General features: G+C 36.7%; 1 protein-coding gene across 4 annotated transcripts in view; it reads left to right on the top strand.

The window, feature by feature from the left end:
- Positions 1-22,242, top strand: part of CDKAL1 (CDK5 regulatory subunit associated protein 1 like 1) — a 650,586-nt gene that overhangs the window by 115,621 nt on the left and 512,723 nt on the right. The window lies entirely within an intron of this gene.

The raw sequence follows: 22,242 nt of genomic DNA, 5'->3' as shown, positions 1-22,242 counted from the left end.
TAGATTCTAGGACTAGATAATGTAAATATGTTTTTTACCTACTTGAATGTTTAATGGGAGATTCAGAACTCTTGCAGGACATGTGGAGTTCTTTGTACAGGACAGACATGTGCCTTAGAAGACACCTAGCACCTCTGACTTCTGCCCACTAAATGGCAGTTACATTCTCCAAACCAGTATCACAACCAAAAAGATTTGATAGATTTAACCCCTAGTGATTATAATTTCTGTATGGCCTGAAGCACCCAAAACAAGATTTAAAAAATCTATAGAGATTTTAAAATATATATAATATATGCGTGTATATATATACATATATATGTAAATATAAATAAATGTATATATGAATAATATCAAAGAGCTCCATAAATGAGACAGCTTAATTAAAAAGTCTTCAAAGGGTATGAACAGGCAATTTATGGAAGAGGAAATAAACATGAAAAGTTTATTCATCCTTACCAGTGGTCAGAAAAATACAAATTAAAATGAGATACTGTTTTTTTGCTGAGTAGATTGGATTTTTCAGTAGAACTGGTGCTCCTAAGATTTGGGGGAAATGTTTGCTCTGATATTATTGTTGGTGAGAGTCTGAATTACCACAGTCTTCTAGGAATGTAATTTTTTGATAGGTATAAAAATTAAAAATATGTATGCCCCTTGATTTAGCAATTCTGTGTTTTATGACCCTCTCCTATAGATATAAAAACACATGTCTGCAAGGACAGGGATATAAAGTCATTTATTGCATCATTGTTTATAACGGCAAAAAGTGTTACAGCAAATCTGACTCTTCTTTTTTTTTTTTTTTTAGAAGTTTTTTATTTTATTGATTGATTGCTTGATTGCTATGTTGGGTCTTCGTTCCTGTGCGAGGGCTTTCTCTAGTTGCGGCAAGCCGGGGCCACTCTTCATCGCGGTGCGCGGGCCTCTCACTATCGCGGCCTCTCTTGTTGCGGAGCACAGGCTCCAGACGCGCAGGCTCAGTAGTTGTGGCTCACGGGCCTAGTTGCTCCGCGGCATGTGGGATCTTCCCAGAACCAGGGCGCGAACCCGTGTGCCCTGCATTAGCAGGCAGATTCTCAACCACTGCGCCACCAGGGAAGCCCCAAATCTGACTCTTCTATTCCTCTCTCCCTTCCTCTCTCCTTCCCTTTATCTCTCCTCCCTCTTTCTTCTTCCCTTCTTCCCTCCTTTCTTCAACTAACTGTGTACCCTGGAATAATTCCCTACAGGTGTATATAAAGCTTCCTTATTTTTATAGATTCATAGACTACTTTGTGCTCTTATTTATTTATGGATTCATAAATGTTCTATTTTATATACATGAAATATTATTTACTCATCTGTTGATGGACAGTGAGTTTTTTCCTAATAATTGGCTATTATAAATATTGTTTATAAACATGCTTTGACTGGAATTTTATAGAGTATTAAACTTTTTTGTTTTAATTTGCATCTTGAAATAATGTCATACTGAAGTTTCAAGAACAGTGCAAAGACTTCCCATAGACCTTTCACCCAGCTTCCTCTAACGTTTAAATATCTTACATTACCATAATGCAATGATCAAACCAGGAAATTAATATTGATACAGTACTATGAACTGTTATACAGATCTTATTCAAAATTTGTCTTTTTTTTTTTTGGTTCAGGATTCAATTTAGGATCCTACATTGCATTTAGTTGGCATGTCACAGTCTCTTCCAGTCTAGGACAGTTCTTCAGTCTGTCTTTGTCTTTTATGACATTGGCGCTATTGAAGATTGCTGGTGAGTTTTGTTGTGGAATATTGCCTAATTTGAGCTTTCCTGATATTGCCTCATGATTAGATTCAGATGGTATGCATTTTATCAAGAATACAGGGAGTGATAGTTATGTGTCCTTCTCAGTGTGTCATACCAAGGAGATTCAGGATATTGTTAAATCTTTTTTTTTTTGTTGTTAACTTTGACATACAGTAACTAGGTGTTAAATTTATCTACTTAAGGTGGTAGCTTTCAGCTTTCTGCTCTATAGTTACTATCTTCCCCTTTGGAGGTAATATGTATTTTGTGATACTTAGGTTTTATGCATATATCCTGTTTCTCATCATGTTTTCACCATTACTTTTAGCATCCGTTGATTATTTTTGCATATAACATTTAATACTGTGGTATTTATCAAGTGATGAGTTTTCCGTTGCCATCATGCCATCTGCATTAATTAATTGGGATCTTACTGTAAGGAAGAGCCTGACTCTTCTACCCTCCCATCTGTCTGTCTGTCTTTGTAATATTGTCTTCATAGAGTCAAGGTTATTTATTTTAACCTTGGGCATAATCCCTTGCTATCATTGTTTTTACTGCTTGGATTGTTCTGGATTTGGCCAATGGAAACTCCTCTAAGTTGGCTTCTTTCTGGTACCATAAGAGTCCAGGCTCATCTTGTACTTTCCTTGCTTTGGTTATCTGTCTGTATATGTATTAACAAGCATGAGGTCATACTGTGCCCTTTGATTCTATTTCAACTGCATAGGATTTATTTCTAGCCTAGCCTCCCTCCCTCCCTCCCTCCCTCCGTCCCTCCCTCCCTTCCTTCATCTTAGTTCCCCGACCAGGGATCAAGCCTGAGTCTCCTGCATTGGAAGCGCAGTCTTAACCACTGGACCGCCAGGCAAGTCCCCTTCCTTTTCTTATATGTAACTTCATTCTGTAACAGTGAGAAACGCAGCTCTCATTTTTTACAGTGCATTTATGTTATTTGTTCAATCCTGTTAAACATCTTAAGTCCTTTTTGTCTTGAATCTTAGATTATGTAGTCAAACTGCTGCTTTCCAAAGATACTGGAATTCCCTGTTTATTATCCCCATTACTCTCTTTCCATCCTAATCCCACCTGTCTCTATTAGCTTCTAGTTTATTCTTCCTTTTTTGTACATATAAGCACAAGTCAAGTTGTGATTCTTCTATTTCTGCTATGTCTTCTACATTTATTAATTGGACTTTTACTATGAGGAAGAGTTGTTTTCTTCCCTGTCAATTTATTTAATCATTTATATCAGTATAGACTCATGGTTATTTATTCTGTGGGTCATAATCCCACAGAATAAATATGCAGAATTCTGTATGCAGAATCCATGTAAATTTTTAAAGTCTCCCTTTGTTTTTTACTTAAATGGTAGCATATTCTAGATATTCTTTTATTCTTTTCTTTTTGTAATATAGCCTGGAAACTCTGCATCAGTTGATAGAGATCATCCTCATTCTTTCTTACGGCTGAATAGTAACTTCATTGAATGGCTGTATCATGGTTCATTCAGCTTGTGTGGACATTTAGGTTATTTCCAATATTTTGTAGTTCCAAATAGTGCCGTAGTAAGTAAACTTGTGCACATATATTTTAGTATTATTGCAAGTGTATCTTCAGGATGAATTTCTAGAGTGACATGGCTAGGTTGAAAGGTAAGTGAATACATAGATATTACCAAAATACTACCCCCTGCCCCGCCGCCCCCCCAAAAAAAAATCAGTCTCTTGGATTTTAAGTTTCCTTCTTCTGAGGGCGCATTCCTGAGATTCTCCATTTCATATTCTCTGGTTCAATTTTAGATTGAAATCCCTTCACTCTCACCTTCTTTATTTTAAAAGGGTGGTTCCAGCATTATTTGGTCCATGAATATTTCTGTCTTACAATGCTGTTGTCAGTTGTGGCTTTAGAATTAAAGTGCTCTTTTCACATTTAATCCTTGTAGCTTGAATTCTATTTTGCTTTCTTTTGTACTCTTTTTATACCTTTGTCTGTCCCTTTAATTTAGCCATTCTGAACTATAATACTTTGTTTAAGACGTGTCTTGTGTATAGAACAGAGTTGGATCTTGCTTTGTGAGCCAAACTTAAAATTTTTTTCTTCTAATAAAGAAAGCCAAGCTTCTTTACATTTGTTGATATGACTGATATATTTTGTCTCTGTGGTGATATTTTGTGATCCTCTCTCTCTGTATATATTACTTTATATTTGCTGTGTTTCTCTATGAGATGTATTTTTTTCCCTTAAATTAACTAAATGGTATTTAGGAATGTTTGTGTTTTTATTCTAGTAGTTACATTTGTCTTTATACCTTTTAAATGACTGTATTCCTTTTTTACCTATTTAATCATTTACCGTCTATTCAGTGTTAAGAGTTTAACTTCTTACTTTTGCCAACCAGTGAACTTATTTTACTTTCTCATTTCCTCTCCTTTTTCTTCACATTTTTTTACACCGTTTGTACTTTGTTACAACTTGTAAAATTTGTACATTAATCTTCAGTTTTCAAAGATTAATGTCCCTACTTTTATTTTAGTCTCATATCTACAGTTACATGTATAAATGGATGTATCACTCTGTTTTGCTGAAATTTCCCTAGTCTTCGGTTGGTGCATTAAGCTCATTCTGTAGTAGAATCTTCAAGAAGGGATTATGAATTCCTGTATGTTTAAAACTTTTTATATAGCATTGATACTTGAAGGACAGTTTGATTGGATATAAAATCCATTATTCATTCTTTCTTTCATTGAATTTCTTAAAAAAAGCTGTTCTGTTGTTGCCTTGCATTGTGTTTTATTTTAGACAACTCTGATCCCAGATCAGATCCCAGATTTGCTTTCCTTTGTTCATTATTTTATCTTTTTTGCCCGGAGGCCTTGAGTATCTTTTCTTTATCTTTGAAGCCTAAGAGTTTACTAAGGTCTGTCTGGGAGCTGATTCTTCCCGGTTAATTCTCCCAGGTATTGGGAGAATTTCAATATGTAGATTCAGATCTTCTTTTATTTCTGGAAAGTTTTCTTGGCTTCTAGTTTTAAATATTGGTTCTATTCCTTTTTTTAAAAAAAATCTTCTGTTGGACTCCAGTTTTATGAATGTTATTCCTATTTCCTGTCTCTCTCTGACTGTTTTTTTAGCTTCTTTATCTCATTACATTGATTGTTTTACTGCATTTCTTCAATATTCCCTATTGCATTTTTATTAGATTTTAGAATGGTTCTTTATAGTTAGGTGGGATCATATTTGGGTGGGCTAGTTGGGAAGGCTTTTGAAAGAATAAGTCTTAATCTAGATCTCAGACGAGTTCTAGAATATTTATTCATAGTAAGAGAAGAACATTCCAGACATATCAGAAAAACACTAAATAAAAATCTTTGTATATTATATTCCTTGCCATTCCTCTTGCTGCCATTCTAGTTCCGGTCCTCTTCAGGTGAGACCTAGATTATTACTTGGAATGGAAATTATATGTGGGTAGTATTTTGTTCTGCTTGGAACTAGCTGACAAAGGGTTTGTTAAGATCAGTGGTGGTGAATAGAATAAATTAAATGACTATTTTTAAATTAGTAATTGTGAATATGAGATAAAATGAGTGGCACTGTTATCCATGGCCTGAGCCACCTTGTAGATTAGACTGCCATGTAGAGAGACCCTTTTAGCCATTTCTTCAGCAAGTATCATCATCCCTTATCTCTTATATGTTGGACAGTATACTGGGCACTGGGGCATGGCCCCTGTCCTCAGCTATAAATAAACCTCTTTAGAGCAGAGCTTTGTTCTGTGTTGAATGGCTTTAGAGGGAGGTTCTGGTGTAATTAAATTGTATAGTTTCTGAAAGATGAATGAATGTTGCTTTTGAAATTTATTGGAAGAACATCTTAGAATGCAAGGACATTACCAATTATGTCAATTTTTAAAAAAAACTTTATGATGATTGTACACTCCCATGTGTTAGTAGTTTTTAAAGATATGACATTATATTTGAAGTTAGTTTTCTTATAAATATGTGCCAAATTAAGGAAAATTGAGGGTGAATTTCCTGACAGTGCTGTTAGCAATGTTTGATTTTTTACGTTCATTGCTCAAAGCGCTACTATTCGAGGACTAGTCTTTTTATTTTTTATTTATTTATTTATTTATTTTAAAGATGGTTAAAACTATAGACAGGTTGTCACTTACCTGGAATTTTTCTTTCAATAAGCAAGACTTGATTAAGACTGAATGTTGTCTGTCACTGTCAACATCTGTGATTCTCTTTATTCTGATTGAAAGAAAATCTTTACTTTCTACATGTAGCTTTATATAGAAATCTGGCTTGACGGCACTTTTTGGATCAAGTATTGAGCCTTAAAAAACCTTGAAAAAGATAATTTAGCAAACATCCTTCTGTTTAGCAAGGTGAGGCTGTTTATAATAGGGCAAAATTTAAACCCATGTTTCTTGTTTGCTAGCTTGCAAAGGGGTATTTTGTTTGATCATCTAAGTTTTCTGATATCAGGATGTGATTTTAAGGGGAGAAAGTAACAATTTTTGATACCAGTGATGCTAAAGTTTTTTTTTTTTAATTTATTTATTTTTGGCTGCATTGGGTCTTCGTTGCTGTGCACGGACTTTCTCTAGTTGCGGTGAGCGGGGGCTACTCTTCATTGTGGTGCACGGGCTTCTCATTGCGGTGGCTTCTCTTGTTGCGGAGCACGGGCTCTAGGTGCGCGGGCTTCAGTAGTTGTAGCACGTGGGCTCAGTAGTTGTGGCTCGCGGGCTCTAGAGCGCAGGCTCAGTAGTTGTGGCGCATGGGCTTAGTTGCTCCACAGCATGTGGGATCTTCCCAGACCAGGGTTTGAACCCATGTCGCCTGCATTGGCAGGCGGATTCTTAACCACTGTGCCACCAGGGAAGTCCCGATGCTAAAGTTTTTAATGCCTGAAACGAACAATCAGTATTTTGTGAGAAATGAGAAACAGGTTGGGAAGGATCCATGGTTTCAGTTTTGTTTGTTGCGTCACACTAGTTGGGGATCTTTAGCTTAAGCCTCTTTCCTGTTGGCCTGCTTTACCTCAACTGTTCAGTGTTGTCATGAATGCATTTACAGTTCTACTGAACGATGGCCTCTCTTTGTAGATGAATCCCTATAAAGAACACAGGAAGTTGTTATAGCAACTCCTAAGCATGCTCTGGAGTCCAAAATGTTTCCAGGCAGCAACAGTCCTGTGCGTGCCGATCTCCGGGAAATCCAGTTCTTTCCTGCTGCTTAGTTGTGTGTCGTCGCCGGCCCATGACTGGACAGGCTTGAGCCAGTATTTGCCTGGGTCTAAATTCTGTGTTCTTTCCATTTTACTGTGCTTTACAAATTTATTAAATTCCTACTTTATGCCAGGCATTGTATTAGGGGCCAAGGACCAAAAAATGACTAAGGCAGAGTACTGTCTTTATTTGATAGGAGAGACAGTGTGCCAGTTATCTGTTTATCATCTGTCAGCCCCCAGTTCAGCCTTCTTTGCCTTGCTTTGTGGGACTGGAACTGGACCTGGACCCAGTAATAGTTCTCCTCTGTTAGCAGCTGCAGTCAGTAGAGGGTGCTGGTGGGAAGTTGCAAGGCTATAGTAGCAGGAAAGCACTTCTCTGGGTTCCAGGCCTCCTTTTTTTCTTATTCACTGCAGAGCCAGGTGTGGGTGTGTGGAAGGCCTGGTGACGTTCTGGTGACAGTACAGATCCTGCCTCCTTTCCAGGGACATTGCAGGCCATATCCCTCAGGAAACTCTGGTTCTGGCTTTACCATACCGTCTGTACCTCCCCTGATCTTACATTCCTTCTCTGACTGGATAACATTTCTCTTTTATTATCCAGATCTAGCAGTGCAAGCACTTCCCTCTTGAAGTCTTCCCTGAACTTCCAGCCCAAGTTACATTTTCTACCTTGCACTCCTTTGAAGCGTCCTGTGTTTACCATAGTTTTATCATCCTATTAGAGGGGATTGTAATTTTCAGTTGGATGGTATTTCCCTCCTTCAAAACTGTGAGCTTTTATCTATTTCAGTATACCCAGCACCTAGCATAGCCTCCCAGATGCTGACTGAATTGATTTAAATCTTTTATTTCTCTCTTTACCTCTTCCTTCTACCTAGTAAAACATTGTTTCTGAGGGAAAATGATAGCTATCTTTTATTGAGCAGTACGTGAGGCACTTCTATGGACTTTGTCTTATTTAATTTTTTTTAAACTTGAGGAAACAAGTATGATTAGAGGGGTCAAGTATCTTGCCCCCAGGTTTACGTGGCTAGGAAGTGATGGAGTTCGTTTTAAACCTGGGTCTGCATGTTCAGAAGATGTTAAAAGTTAAACAAGTTTCTGTATGTTTCTAATTTTTATTTTTGTTATAGTTAGTATAGATCTGTTAGAGTACCATAGTAAACTAGCATTTGGTTAATGATTCCTAGTTTTATTTATACTTAGAGATTTATTTGTTAGCAGGAAATTCTAATGGATAGTGTCTTCTGCTCTTCAAAATTGGAATTAATACATGGTTCTTTCGTCTCTCACATAGTGATTTTTAGGGGATGAAAATCAGGGGGTCAGAACCATAATGTCCATTTTATGACTCTTGTATAATTCTACCTGCAAATAAATGGTGTTTTCTTTGTCATTGATTGTTGTTTTTTAAAGGTTTATATGTTGTGACATTGATTTTCAAAGTTATAGATGCTTTATCTCAGAATCATTCAGAACTGAATGATAAGGAATTCTGTTTTTATTGTATAAGACTTATGTTTCATAAAGCTAGTCTTAGTGTTAAAAAAACAGCTGATTTTTCAGAAATATCGTTGGTTGGTGATCCATAGACTTTTAAAACAATTTTTCTTCTCAATTATTTAAAAAAAAAAAAAGGTGACTTGTAAAATGTTTGGAAAATGCAATTTGAAAGTCACCTGTATCCCTTTAGGCAGTTAACATGCTGCCGTATGACTTTACAGTCTTTATCTGTATTGGTTTCTCTTTTACATAGATGAAATTGTTTTGTGCTATTTTTGTATCCCACTTAAAAAACACTTAAGTTTATTACTTGATTAATATTAATTTTAAATGGCTGTGTAATCTTTCATTTTATGGATAGTTTATGTACATTCTTTGGCTGTTGCTTAGATTTTATCCAATTTGTCATTCACTACAATAAATGTATTGTATCCATCAAATAAATGAACATCTCTGGGTGTAAGTCTTTGAGTTCATTTCTGGCTGTTGTATATTTTTATAATGTAGCTTAGATTTGCAAAGGTGGAATTTTAGGTCAAAAACTGAGCATTTCAAAAACTCTAGCTATACTTTGTCACATTGCTCTCTAGAAAAAGTATCAGTTAGCCTCCTGTCCAGCAGTGACAGAGACACACTTCTCCCTCATGTGCTTTTGGAATTACGAATTTTGACTTTGCTAATTTAATGGGGATTGGGATGACAGTTCATTGTTTTAATATGTATTTCATTGATTATAAATAGAATTGAACATTTTTACATGTATTTGGGTTAGTAACCGTTTACCTTGTCTTTATTATAGACAGTGTTTTTCAAGTACGCTCATATGAGCTTCTTTGTATATTGAGAATCAGCTATAAGAGAACTTTTAAAATCAGGACTGCTTTACTATGCTAATAAAAACAGTAATCAAGAATAAATTTAACATTGAAATCTTGGGAGAAGGTTTTGCAGGTCTAAAGTGGGTTCATTTACTAATATTCCTACGTATCCACCGTGGTCTGCTTGAGTACTTTCATCAGTGTACAAAAAAAAGGAAATTGAAACGTAAAATAGATAGCTAGTGGGAAGCAGCCGCATAGCACAGGGAGATCAGCTCGCATAGCACAGGGAGGTCAGCTCCGTGCTTTGTGACCACCTAGAGGGGTGGGATAGGGAGGGTAGGAGGGAGGGAGATGCAAGAGGGAAGAGATATGGGGACATATGTATATGTATAACTGATTCACTTTGTTATAAAGCAGAAACTAACACACCATTGTAAAGCAATTATACTCCAATAAAGATGTTAAAAATAAATAAATAAAAAAAAAAAGGAAATTGAGATTATATGTTACAATAATTATTTTGCCCATACATAATGATGAATATATTTTTCAAATAAGATGAAATATACATTTCATGCAACAAATGCTATATTACTAGACTTTTTTTTTAAACAGTATTTTTTTTTTTTTTTTTTTTAAATTTATTTTTGGCTGTGTTGGGTTTTCGTTTCTGTGAGGGCTTTCTCTAGTTGTGGCAAGTGGGGGCCACTCTTCATCACGGTGCACGGGCCTCTCACTTTCGTGGCCTCTGTTGTTGCGGAGCACAGGCTCCAGACGCGCAGGCTCAGGAGTTGTGGCTCACGGGCCTAGTTGCTCCGCGGCATGTGGGATCTTCCCAGACCAGGGCTCGAACCCGTGTCCCCTGCATTGGCGGGCAGATTCTCAACCACTGCGCCACCAGGGAAGCCCCTAGACTTTTTTAAAAGTAGGAAATATCCAAGGGAATAGGCAACAATGACTTTGAATTCTTTAGGGACTGTGGGTGGGTAAGATGCTTTATGACCTAGCTCCCAAGAGGTTTTGTGGCTCTCATTTGTAAGCTGGCATTCATTGTCCCGCCTCTTGTCTTTGGCTCTCTCCAGCTTTCTTCCTGAATCTTTGGACTAGTTCCTGTGGAAAATATGAGTTCACAGTGGTGCCCTGTGGGCCAGGGCATCTCTGGGCCAGCAGACCCTGAGCAGCCAGTGCTGCTGAGAGCAGGTGCATGTGCAGATGGCGTGGTGGGGCCAGCCTGCCTTCTGCTTGGTGGAACTGGAGAAGGTGATTGGTCATGCAGCTTGCTCTGCATAATGGTCTGAGGCAAGGGAGCAAGTGTACCAGGCTAAGTGAAAGTCAGAGCTGGCAGAGCAAACATCCACACTTAATTTAATCTGAGTTTTATTAAACTTCCTTATTAGTACTCTTAAGCAGTGGCCTCCGCACATGCTGTTTTGCCTCCTCGCCTCCTCTCTTGCCCTGTATCTTCTGAGGGAGGTGATGGTAGTAGATACGGAAAGGGCAGAAAGCAGCTATCCAGAGTTGGAGAAGGTATTCACTTGTCAGTGCTCTCATAATTTAGAGTGGACTCCAAGGCAGTGTAAAGGCAGCTCCTTATGTGCCTCTGTCTGGTTTCTGTCTTTTCTTGTAATTATCTCTAAAATGGAGTACACATACCCCTAGGGTAGATAAAACAGTGCATTGGGAGTTGGGTGGGAAGAAAACAGTAAAAACTTCATTTTTATCTCATACTTTAAAAATTTCTACTTCTATATATATCTTTTATAAAATACACAATCAATTTGTGCAGTAAGACAAGTATATAATTTATAAATAAATATGTATAAATTGGGATGGTATGCTCAAAAGTTTTTTATTTTTAACTTTAAGTTTTCACAGCATGAAGCTTTTAAATTTTGTAGGACTTTGTCTTATGGGATTTGTTGTATAGGTATGGTAACTTTTGCTTATTAATACTAGGACATTGGTGAAACCGCAGTCTTTCTTGGATGGGATTTGACACCTCAGATTGGGACTTGAACCCCATAATCCCTGATTTAGGAGGGGACTCGAACCCACTGTCTTTTAATTGTCTTTAATTTAATCGTCTTTAACTCACCTGGTGTCAGGACTTAACTGAAGCTCAGATTCTTTTGTTTCACAGAAAGTATTCAGCTTGAGGCAAGGCCGTAGGCAAAGAATGAGTTTAATAGCATAGGACGCTTGTGAGAGATGTAAGCAGGCACACAAGGAAGTGCAGCCCTGAAAACAAAGAGGGCTACATTTTTGTAATCAAAGGAAAAGTGGGGAGAGGAGAAGACCACCTTCTTCCTCATTTGGGGGAAGCTGTCATTAGTTCCTCTTTTAACCCTGTATGGTCTAACTGGTACTGTCATGGTGCTATTTAAATCATATGTATATTAGCAAAAAGGTGGTAACATATATTAAAATATGGCAGTTCATCTCAGGTTTCGGTATAATGTCCCTTTTCACCTATATTCCTGTCTTGGACACAAGCAGGAATGCAACTCTTCAAGGACCATTCACTCCCTGACTTCATGTAACAAGATCCAGACCCCATGTCTATTGTCTTGTGTTTTAACTATCAGGACTTGGTGGCTTGAGTGTGCCTGGAACTTGAATGCGCCTGGTCTTCCTTCAAGGTAGTGTAGACTGTTGCTGGGTTACTGGGTTTTTTCCTTGAGTGGTCATTAGCTTAGGACAGTCTCCCAAACTCCCTTAAAATTCCCTTTCTGTCTTTAATCCCCTAGTGGGACTTTTAAACTAACTAATTATCCTACTCTGTCCCTATCATTGGGACATTTATGTAAGATTACTGTCTACCTATTAAGAGTCTTTTTGGTTTTGGTTTGTTTTTCCCTCAGAGTAAATCAGGCTTAATAGAGTACATATGAAGGCCATGAGCTCGAGGACAGTTCTCACTATTTCTTTGTCAGGATTTTACTCTGAATTTAAAAATGTCAAAAAGAGTAAAGGCTTCAGTGCTGGCTAGCGTGGATGCATTCTTGGTTTGTCACTCAACCTCAGAGCTCACCTGGAGTTTTGTAGCTGTTTTAGGCAGCTTTCTGTTTGGAGCCCCAAGCATCAGGAGCTCTTGTGAATTCTGTCTACAGCTAATAAATAGGTGTAATGATAGTAATTTGTCTCTGGTTTTCTTCATCTTTTCCTTCTTTTAAATGTCTGTTTATGATGTTTGAAACCACTCTGGCCTTTTAATTTGGTATTCCACAGAATTTCTGTATGGGTCACAGAGGGGTTAGTTATTTTTGGGAAGTCTGAAATTTTATTATTCTTGAGGTTTGAAAATCATGAAACCTGAAGTGAGACCATTGTAGAAAGGTTAGTGATGGGGATTATCAGCTGTGAGAATTTATAGTAATTCTCATTTTTGCGTTTTTTCCTGTAGGATAAATTATTTTTTGAGGCTTCATTTTTAGTTTTAGTTGTTGTTGTTTTTCAGCAGCCCCGAACATAAGAAAGAATAATCAAACCGTTTGGATAAATTTGGAAAATCAGTATTTTGAGGGGTCACAATTAAGAGAAGATGGGAGCTGCCAACAGTGGTAAGAAATGAAGAAAGAGCCAGAACTTGCAAGGGATCAGATCTCAGCTGATCTTTGTGGAGGGTGGCCCTTCCAGTTCTAAGACAGACTCTCACTTTTCTTCCTTCATTCTCATTTCCTCGACAAATATTTTAAGTCTGCAAATATTTATTGGCTTTTCTTGTTAGTCAGAAATACTAACCATTTGTGATAATTTACTGAATTGAGATAAGGTAATTCTTGTTTATGCAGTTCCAGATTACTGAAATCCCTTTGAGACTAAACTTTTAGAACTACCACCTGTTAGAACTTTTTGTGTGTTTTTTATCAAGAGGAAGAACAGTCACTTTCTTGTTTCCCAGAAACAAATAGTGAAGAACAGGACAAATGACCAAATTATCTTTCCAGATAGATGTGTTTCTTCCAGGGACAAATGTTCTGTACTTAGTATTTTTAGTTGATATACTTCATATTAATGTACACTTAGTACTACACACAACAGCATTCTTACTTTCTTGCCTTTGGCTTCCCAAAAGGTCAAGACCACAAAAATACTTTTGCCTTCTCTTGTCATGTCTCATCCATTTAATGTGGATGATTGAAGTCTAATACTGAAAGCTTTTTGTAAGACCTAGTTATACTTGAACTTGGGGTTACTTAACTTAGAAAAATTCTAGTTTAATTAAACTTGTAGTTAATTAACTTGTAGTTCAGAACCTGCCAGCTACATTCATAGGAGTCACAGTTTTTACTCTGGATGCAGGAGGAACCCCTTCAATTCCATAGAAGGAGAAGAAAGGACATCTCTACCTGTGCATCAGGATGTCCTTCTTTAAGTTGTGCAGAGTGTTCTCCGCCCCCATCTTTTGCATAGTCTCCATGTTTATATTAATTTGTTAGGAAGCATCAACTCAGCAGAGGTAACAGGAACAAGAGCTACATTGATGCCAGGGCTAAAGAAGTCCTTTCTGTCTTGTTCATACAGCCCGAGAAAGTAATGAAGTGTGTCATCATCCATGTACTGAAATACATAAAAATCATAATGAAGACCTTTGTCACTGCCTTTCACCTCTAGTGAAAAAGTAGAAAATGTTTTAAGTCCCTGTATAATGCAGAGCTGCCTCTTTTCCAGCCTGTAAGTTTGAAAAAAATAGATACAGTACATGTTTTTTAGGACTGTGTCTTCCTGGGAAAAAAATCAAGTTGTTTAGCGCCTTCAGAACTGGATGTTCTCATGCTTCTAGATGAAATTTGGTATTGATAGGTATGTCCAGAATTGTTTCTAAAAAGGTATCTAGGACATTTGGCCCACCCGCCAATAACCCTTTATCTCTCAGATGAAGGGCTTGTTGTAAAACTCATCTTCTAGAACTGTTCAGGTTATAGTTCTATCCAGATGTTCATAAATACACACAGTCTTCTGTTTTAGAGCTGAGCCCAGATGTCAGGTTATACTTGGAGGAAGTGGTATTTCTATACTACTAAGGTGCTTTGGTTCTTCATATCTGCTAATTCAGTTGCCACCTGGTTTCCTGATATCTGTTCCTGCTACTTCCATCATTCTTTTGTTGTTCACTTTTTCTCTGGCCATGCAGGTATACCCTGGACTGCCACCCATTCTTCAGGATGCTGTGTGCAGCAATCCTGGTTTTCACTGATTTTATTTTTTTATTATGGTAAAATATACATAACATAAAATTTTCTATCTTAAACACATTTAAGTATACAGTTCAGTGGCACTAAGTACATTCAGTTTGCTATGCAACCATCACCACTATCCATATCCAGAACCTTTTCATCTTCCCAAATTGAAACTCTGTACCCATTAAACAATAACTCCTCTTTCTCCCCTCCCCTTAATCCCTGGTAAACACTATTCTACTTCCTGTCTTCATGAATTTGACTGTTCCAGGTACCTCATATAAGTGGATTCACTGAAATTTAAAAAATAGATCTGAAAAGGCCACTGCCACATTTCTTGAATGTGTGGTTTAAATCACCAGTTAAGTTTGCTTTTCGTCTTCTCTTAGCTGTGGCCCCAAAGGCATTCCACAATGACTGGCCAGCTAGGAGCAAGAGAGCAAAACATGGAGGAGACCCTAGAAATCTTTGGCCTTCCTCCTTTTAATAAAAACCGATCCTGAGAAGTTATCTAAAAATGAAAGCCTTCTTCCCCATATTTTTTACAGCCCTCAGTGGCAGCAACGTTGTACTTCTGCAAAACAGGAAGGATTTCAAGTTCAGGCTTTACTTCGTCTCCAAGTCTCTAAAGATTTTTAAAGTTAGACTGTGAATTCTTTAAGAAATCAGGTAGCTAAAGGCATGTGAAATTAGTGAATAAAGTCCATTCTTAGAAAACAAAAATTAGAAGTTAGCCTCACATTTAGCAAGGACATTTTCTTTTGGTTTTCTCTCTAAAGTTAGTATATGGACATTTTAATTTGGAACTCCTTTTTAATCTCTAGCCATCATTTCATGCTTGGATTAGAGAAAAATTTGTTTTTATTTTAATAATTTTTTAAAGTAAATATTTTAACAAAATTATTTATATTTTGACCAAATGTCTCTAAAGTTATTTTCATTTTTTTGAATTTTATTTTATTTTATTTTTTATACAGCAGGTTTTTATTAGCTATCTGTTTTATACATATTAGTGTATATATGTCAATCCCAATCTCCCAATTCATCCCACCACCACCCCCCCCGAAGTTATTTTTAATATAGGATATGTTAAATTGAAAGATACTGTCATGCGAGAAGAACCACAACTGATGGTTATATAGCATTTGAGTCAGTGCTGTGTAACCCTTTCATTAACTTTAAGAAAGTAGTCCATGACCCTATCTCCTGCTCATTTTCCTTCCAGCTTTCCCCAGTTAGGACTTGATCCAAAGCAGAACATGCTGAAGGATATTTTGTATGATGTGGGTACTCGGCACTTGCTTTTCATAGTGTTCATTTGTGATAAATTTTAGCATTTTCCCATGTTTGCTCATGAGGATTAAAAAAAAATCCTGCGTATTGCTTTATCAGGCACTTGACTGCTGAGATGATCATATGACCTTTAGCAGCATTTCTGGTGACTATTTAGAAAGTTTTTTTTCTGTACCAGTTCATTCAGGATGAAAAAAATCATGAGAGAGGTGCAAGAGAAAGAAAATTATCCATTCTCCCAGGCTGGATGAACTAGACACTAAAAGATATAGTTCAAGAACTAGTGTAAAACATAGCTGAAGTAAACTGATTTTGTTTATAAAAACCAAACCAACTCCTCTGAGATGTGCAGACCATTCACGCCCTTGGATAAAATGGTTTGAAATCCAAAAATGCATTGTTCATCATTGTTTGAAAATAACGGCTTCTTGAAGAAAGTTTTGATTTCTGCTTTGGGTAAGGTGTTTGAAAGGTCAAGTGAATTGTATAATAGTTAAATTTTTCTCTGTTTTTAGAAGGTATGTGGTATTCATTTAGATCAAACGAGAAGGCCACTTGTTTTGGGGAAAATAGAACTTGTGTAATTTAAGGGAAGACTTATTTTAATGGAAAAAACGGTAATTGTTGGTTGACTTGATTCCTCAGGGCTGTATGGTCCTCAATGATTTCTGAGTCACAGATCATTTTAATAATCTGGTAAAAGCTAAGGACATTCTCTCCCTACCAAAAAGAAGCACATTCACAAACACATGGAAAGTTTTCATACAATTTCAGTTGGATTTCTGGAAAGCCATACATGGATGTCAAGTTAGAACATACACGGATGCCAAGTCTTTCTCTAAGGGCTGTAGTGAGTTGACGTTAAGTCAGATTTGTCATTCACAACACTTAGTTTATGCCAAACAAGTTTGAGGCAGGGGAGCTACTTCTCTACAAGTCTCACACCACATTCTGCCACACAGAGATATGTATTAATCATTCATTAGTGAAGCAGGCTCAAAACAGTTAATGCAGTTTGTGTTACATAAGCTCGATTGACGGTTCAGATCTCTGTGGTCTTAGGTGCCTTGACCGGCATTTTGTCTGGAAGGTTCATCCAGGCAAATGCAGTGACATTTTAGAAGTAGGGTTCAGTTACCTTTATATTCAACATCAGACAACAGAGAATCCTCCTAAACCCATGACTGGACACAGGACCTTCTAGAGATTAAATTTGGGGAGCTATCTCTAAGGCTAAGAGCTATGGGCCTCACTAACTCGTATGCCCTGTTGATTCAGAAGTGTGTCATGTCTCTAAATTGTTTAGTCAGTCTATATGTGTCAAATACTGTTACTTTCAATAAGTGAAAACCCATTTGTGGCAAGAATCCTGCAAGTCAACAAGCTACTGTTTTTACCAGTAAAAACTCATTTCTGACGTTTAATGTACCAATTAGCAAACCATGAGTTGTTACTTGAGATATTGATAATAGAAGTATTTATAGTAGCTGTCTCTGGAATTGGAATTCTGATTAGAGTACACTGGGATTTGCGTTCTTGACTAGGGCAACTGAATGTCCCCAGACTCCAGGTTTGGACTACAGAAACTACATTCTTTATGCTCAAGTATTTTAAACGAACTGACAGACATTGTAACAGCAGGAAATAATTTGTATGCTTTCTATCAATGAGACCCTTGTTTCATACTGACTGCTTTTAATCATTTTCCTATTGGGTTGATTTTAGTCCCAGTTTTGTGGTGTTCCAGTATGTGTTCACATGGTCCCTGTCTCATGGTGGGGTCTCCAATGCATTGCATTCTATGTGGCTATAATATTTTGGCTGCTGAATGAATTTTGGTTGAATGAATAATGAACATTCAGAATCCCCGCTGAGCAAAACTTTAGACAATCTTTTAATTTTAGAAGGATTTTAGATTTACACAAAAGTTGTGAAGATAATGTAGAGAATTCCTGTATACCCTTCACCCAGTTTCCCTTATTGTTAACATCTTACATCACTATAGTGTTTTTGTTACAACTGAGAAATTAACATTGGTTCATATTGCTATTAACTAAACACCGTGCTTTATTCAGATTTCACTAGTTTCCCCCCAGTGTCCTTTTTTCTGTTCCAGGATTTCATCCAGGATTGCATTTAATGATCATGTCCTCTTAGTCTCTAGTCAGTGACAGTTTCTCAGACTGTCCTTGTTTTTGACAATTTTGAGGAACACTGTCTTGTAGAATATCCTTCAATTTGGGTTTGTCTGATATTTTTCTCATATTTAGAGTGGGGTTGTGGGTTTTGGGGAGGAAGATCACAGAGGTGACGTGCCACTCTCATTATGTCATATCAGGGGTACATGCTAAATAATTTTATTTTTAATATTTCAATCTCAGAATGGAGAGATGGAGAGAGCAAGAAGGTGAAATTTAAATAAGTTAGTTTTGCCATGGTAAAAATTGTGGTAAAGGTAAGGCGAGGGCACTGAATCTACAGGAAAAATTTCAACTTATCTGGGGGAATTCAGCCCTTGGTATTCCTGTCATGCATTGTGTTGTATGTTGGAGAGTTGGCAGTATTTACTTTATTTAAATGCTTGACTGATATAAATCAGAGAAATGAAAAGGCCAGTGGTATATAGATAGATATACATCAAGGCAAACTGCAATAATCTTTAAAAAGTCTCTCAAATAACCAATTTTTTGAAGTCAGAATAATTCTTAATTGGATTTTTTTCCTTTGCGGCTATGTTTTTTTTCTTTCCCTGTGTTCTTCTGCGTTAGGGTTTATATTTTTCAAGCTGAGTTAATGATATTGAGAAACATTTCAAAGCATTTGTCACCAGAGTAGTTCATCCCTTAATTAATGGTGAGGTGGTTTTGCAGACAGGTGACACACTTTAATGTACTGCAGAGACTAGTCTTGTTAGTTATTGATTAGTGGCGAATAAATTACTGCCATTTTTAATCAGAAGAAAATTTCCTTTGAGGATAATTAATCATATTCGTGTATTTCCCAACCAGTGTAGGATTATCATCTTTTTTAGCTACAAGAATGAACCTGCCTGCCTCTGCCCTGGATAAATTCAGGACAGAGCAGACAGGTTTCCAGGTTTGTATTTTGATCTTTACTTTTATTTAGGCAGATGAGAAGTGTACTTGCTTAAAAATTACTTCAAACTGCCTTTCCTGTTGAGTAGGTTTTGAACTACCTGCCTGACAGATGGTGTTGGAAGTAATTACTAAAATCATGTGTTTACCTGTACATGGACATGTGTTCACCAGATGCACCCTGTTTACCCAGTGCTGCTGATTTCTTAAAGAAATATACACCTTCTGGATAGAATTGCATAACTTAGGAGAAGGAATAAAAGCTCGGCCAGACAGAGCTCTCCATCTCTCTCAGTTGCAAAATCAGCTGTACTGAGGACCATTTACATCTGTCTCTTCATGAGTAGTCAGATTAGTTGAAAGAACCACTTTCAGATATTATTTAGCTTTCCTTCTTTTGACTGACTTAGTATTTTTATTTTACCTGTCTACTGATTTAACAAATAGCCCCCTCAACTGTATACTCAACAGTAGTAAAAGTGATCAGTCAGGCTTTAATATGATGGTATTATATATTTTTATTTTATTATTCATTATTGTATTCTTTTATTTTATTATTATATTATTGTATTATTTGTACTCAGCATTTTAAAAAACATGTTTTCCAGATCATATGGTAAAGATATATCTATCCTCTCTATTTCTAAATTCTGATTTTGGAGGTCTGGCCTTTGGATTAAGCTTTTTTTTTTTTTTAACAACTCATGGGCAATTTCTTTATTCATGAAGATTGAGAACATCTATTTTAATGTTTTATTTATTAACCATCAAACCCTAATTTATGTTTTCCACCTCATTTCTATTTTACTTCTGTTTAAAAAACAGTTTCAAAAACTTAACTATAGTGACCCCCTTTTAACATGTGTGCCTTAAGTGTTCAGTTTTGAAACTTGGTACATTTAACTGTCTATAAACCTTGAGAAACAAGGAAAGTCATTGTTTCAAGATTTTGACAGGTGCAAAACTGTAAATAATTACAGGCCTGGGCAGAAACTAGAACAGAAGTTGTACAGCAGCTGGCAGGCCTGACCTGTGACAGGTCTGACCTGAGTTAAGTAGCCTAAATTTTATGGCAAGCTCGGATTTGTTTTATAGCACGAAATTCACCTTCTGCTACAAGATTCCAATGATTGAGACTAGATATCAGCTGCAAAGGGAGAAACGTATACAGAATATTGAGAAAGAAGACTGTCCATTGAGCCACCGTTTGTGTGACGTTAGGACCAGATGGAATTTTTATAGATGAATTTTGAAACTGATTTACATGTTGACTGAAATAAATCACTCAACAAACACCCAAGGAGGGGGGGTGGTCTGGCTTTTTTTTTTTTTTTTAAATACTTTTTATGTTATCTGTTTCTAAAACATCTTGATTTTTAGTCTTAGGAACATACTTGACTTTTGTAAAGAAGAAAGCAATTTTAATTATTTATATCATGGGAATACCTGAGTTGTACTTTTCTCGGTCTTCATAGAGAATAATGCAGATTTTTGATGGGATTTGATCACCTTCAGGTTCCATTAGGCAGTTGCCCACCTTACAGTTGCCAGGTTTGTTGCCGACGCATGAACTGCCTCCCACTGCCCCCAGCTTCCACCTCCACGCACCACGTTGTTACTGCTGGGGAAGATTATAGTAACAGCTAACAGGAAAACATGAAGTAATACAGTTAGTAAAAACATGGTATTAGTAAAAATTAGTAAAATAAAAGTTTTGTTATGTTTTGGGCTACAACTTTTTTGGAGGGAAGAATATAACGGCATTAAGTATGAAAGCATGATGTTATTTAATTAGTTTTACACATAATATTTTCAGGAATATATTTAATGCTTAAATGTGCACATATGGTTCATTGCAGTGTTAATTTAAACTTTGAAAACTGCTAAAAGTTTCAGTTAGTAGAGAAATAGTGAACTTTCATTTAATGATCAACTTATACATGAACGAACTCACGATCTTTATTGTTTTCAATTTTGGGAACATTTGAAAATAGCAGGCCTGTATTGTGGGATTCATTCAGCATGATGATTGAGTGTCTCAAGAATTAAGCACCGTTCTAGGCACTGGGATTTCAGCACTGAATAAAACACACTTAGTGAGCATCCATGGGCAGGGAGAGAAATAAACATTCATTGACATTTATTGAGCTGTACCAAATGCTCTTTTAATTCCTTGGGATATAGTAGTGAAAAAAGCAAATTTTTTGTCTTTTATGTGTTGACATTGTAGTTGGAGAAGAGAGATAATGTATACCTCTGGAGAAGAGAGGTAATGTATAATTCTGTGACGAAAATGAAAGCAAGGTCTTGGGGGAGAGATTGGGGATTCTAATTTGGATAGGATGGTCAAGAAAGATTTCTCTGATAAGATGACATTTGAGCAGAGACTTAAATGAAATAAGGTAATAGCAGTGGGGATATTTGAGGAAAGAATATTCCAAGGAGAGGGAATAGCAGTGGGATAGGAACGTGCTTGGTTGTTCAAGGAACAGCAGGGAAAGGCCAGTGTGGCTGGTGGAGAAGGAGCCAGAGGAAGAAGGGTAGGAGATGAGTTTATTTTCTACTTAGTGAATGGCTCTGAATATATATATCGGGGTAAAGTCACATGGGACCAAGCTAAATTGTATATGAAATGACAGTGGTATAAAACAAGAAAATAAGGATCTGTGGAAGATGTCCCTAGATGAGATCAGGAAATAATAGAGTCAATTTGCTCATTGTTTCTGAAATTAAATCTCACTTGTGTGACTCTCCTTGCGATTTACTCTTTCAAAATGGAATTCTACATGGTGTGGTCCATGCCCTGAGGTTTGTATAAATTGTTGAATTTATGGCATGGCAATACCCATTACAGGGTGGTGATCCGGTTAATTTGCAGCAAAGAGTATGAGGTTTGGAATAAATGGGTCAGAAAGCCTGACTAAAATGAGAATAACAATTCACATTCAATTAAAATGTGCATAGCCTGTAATAATTTTTCATTGTAGAAGGGTTAAGGGGAGAACAGAAGTAGAATGATAATTAATAGTTGTAAATTTAAAAGTCAGCTTTATTCCAAGTGTTAATTGGTCAAGTTCCTGAAATTGTAGAAACACAGATCATTGTGTTTATAATTGAGAGGCATGCTAGGTAGCTGACCTCAAGTGTGAACTAATTAACTTATGGCTTGTGTAATCTGCTTTAGCAAAAGTAGATATTTAAAGATAATTGTTTTTTTTTTTTTCATTTTACCAATGACAATATTTATGTTTATGGGGTTTTAATTTATCGTAATATCACTGAGAACATTTTTATCGTGATTCTTTCAATTTTAACATAGGTATCA

The sequence above is a fragment of the Eschrichtius robustus genome, chromosome 12 (genome assembly GCF_028021215.1).
Source record: "Eschrichtius robustus isolate mEscRob2 chromosome 12, mEscRob2.pri, whole genome shotgun sequence".
In the NCBI taxonomy this organism is placed as follows: domain Eukaryota; kingdom Metazoa; phylum Chordata; class Mammalia; order Artiodactyla; family Eschrichtiidae; genus Eschrichtius; species Eschrichtius robustus.
This window is presented reverse-complemented; position numbering and strand designations above follow the sequence as displayed.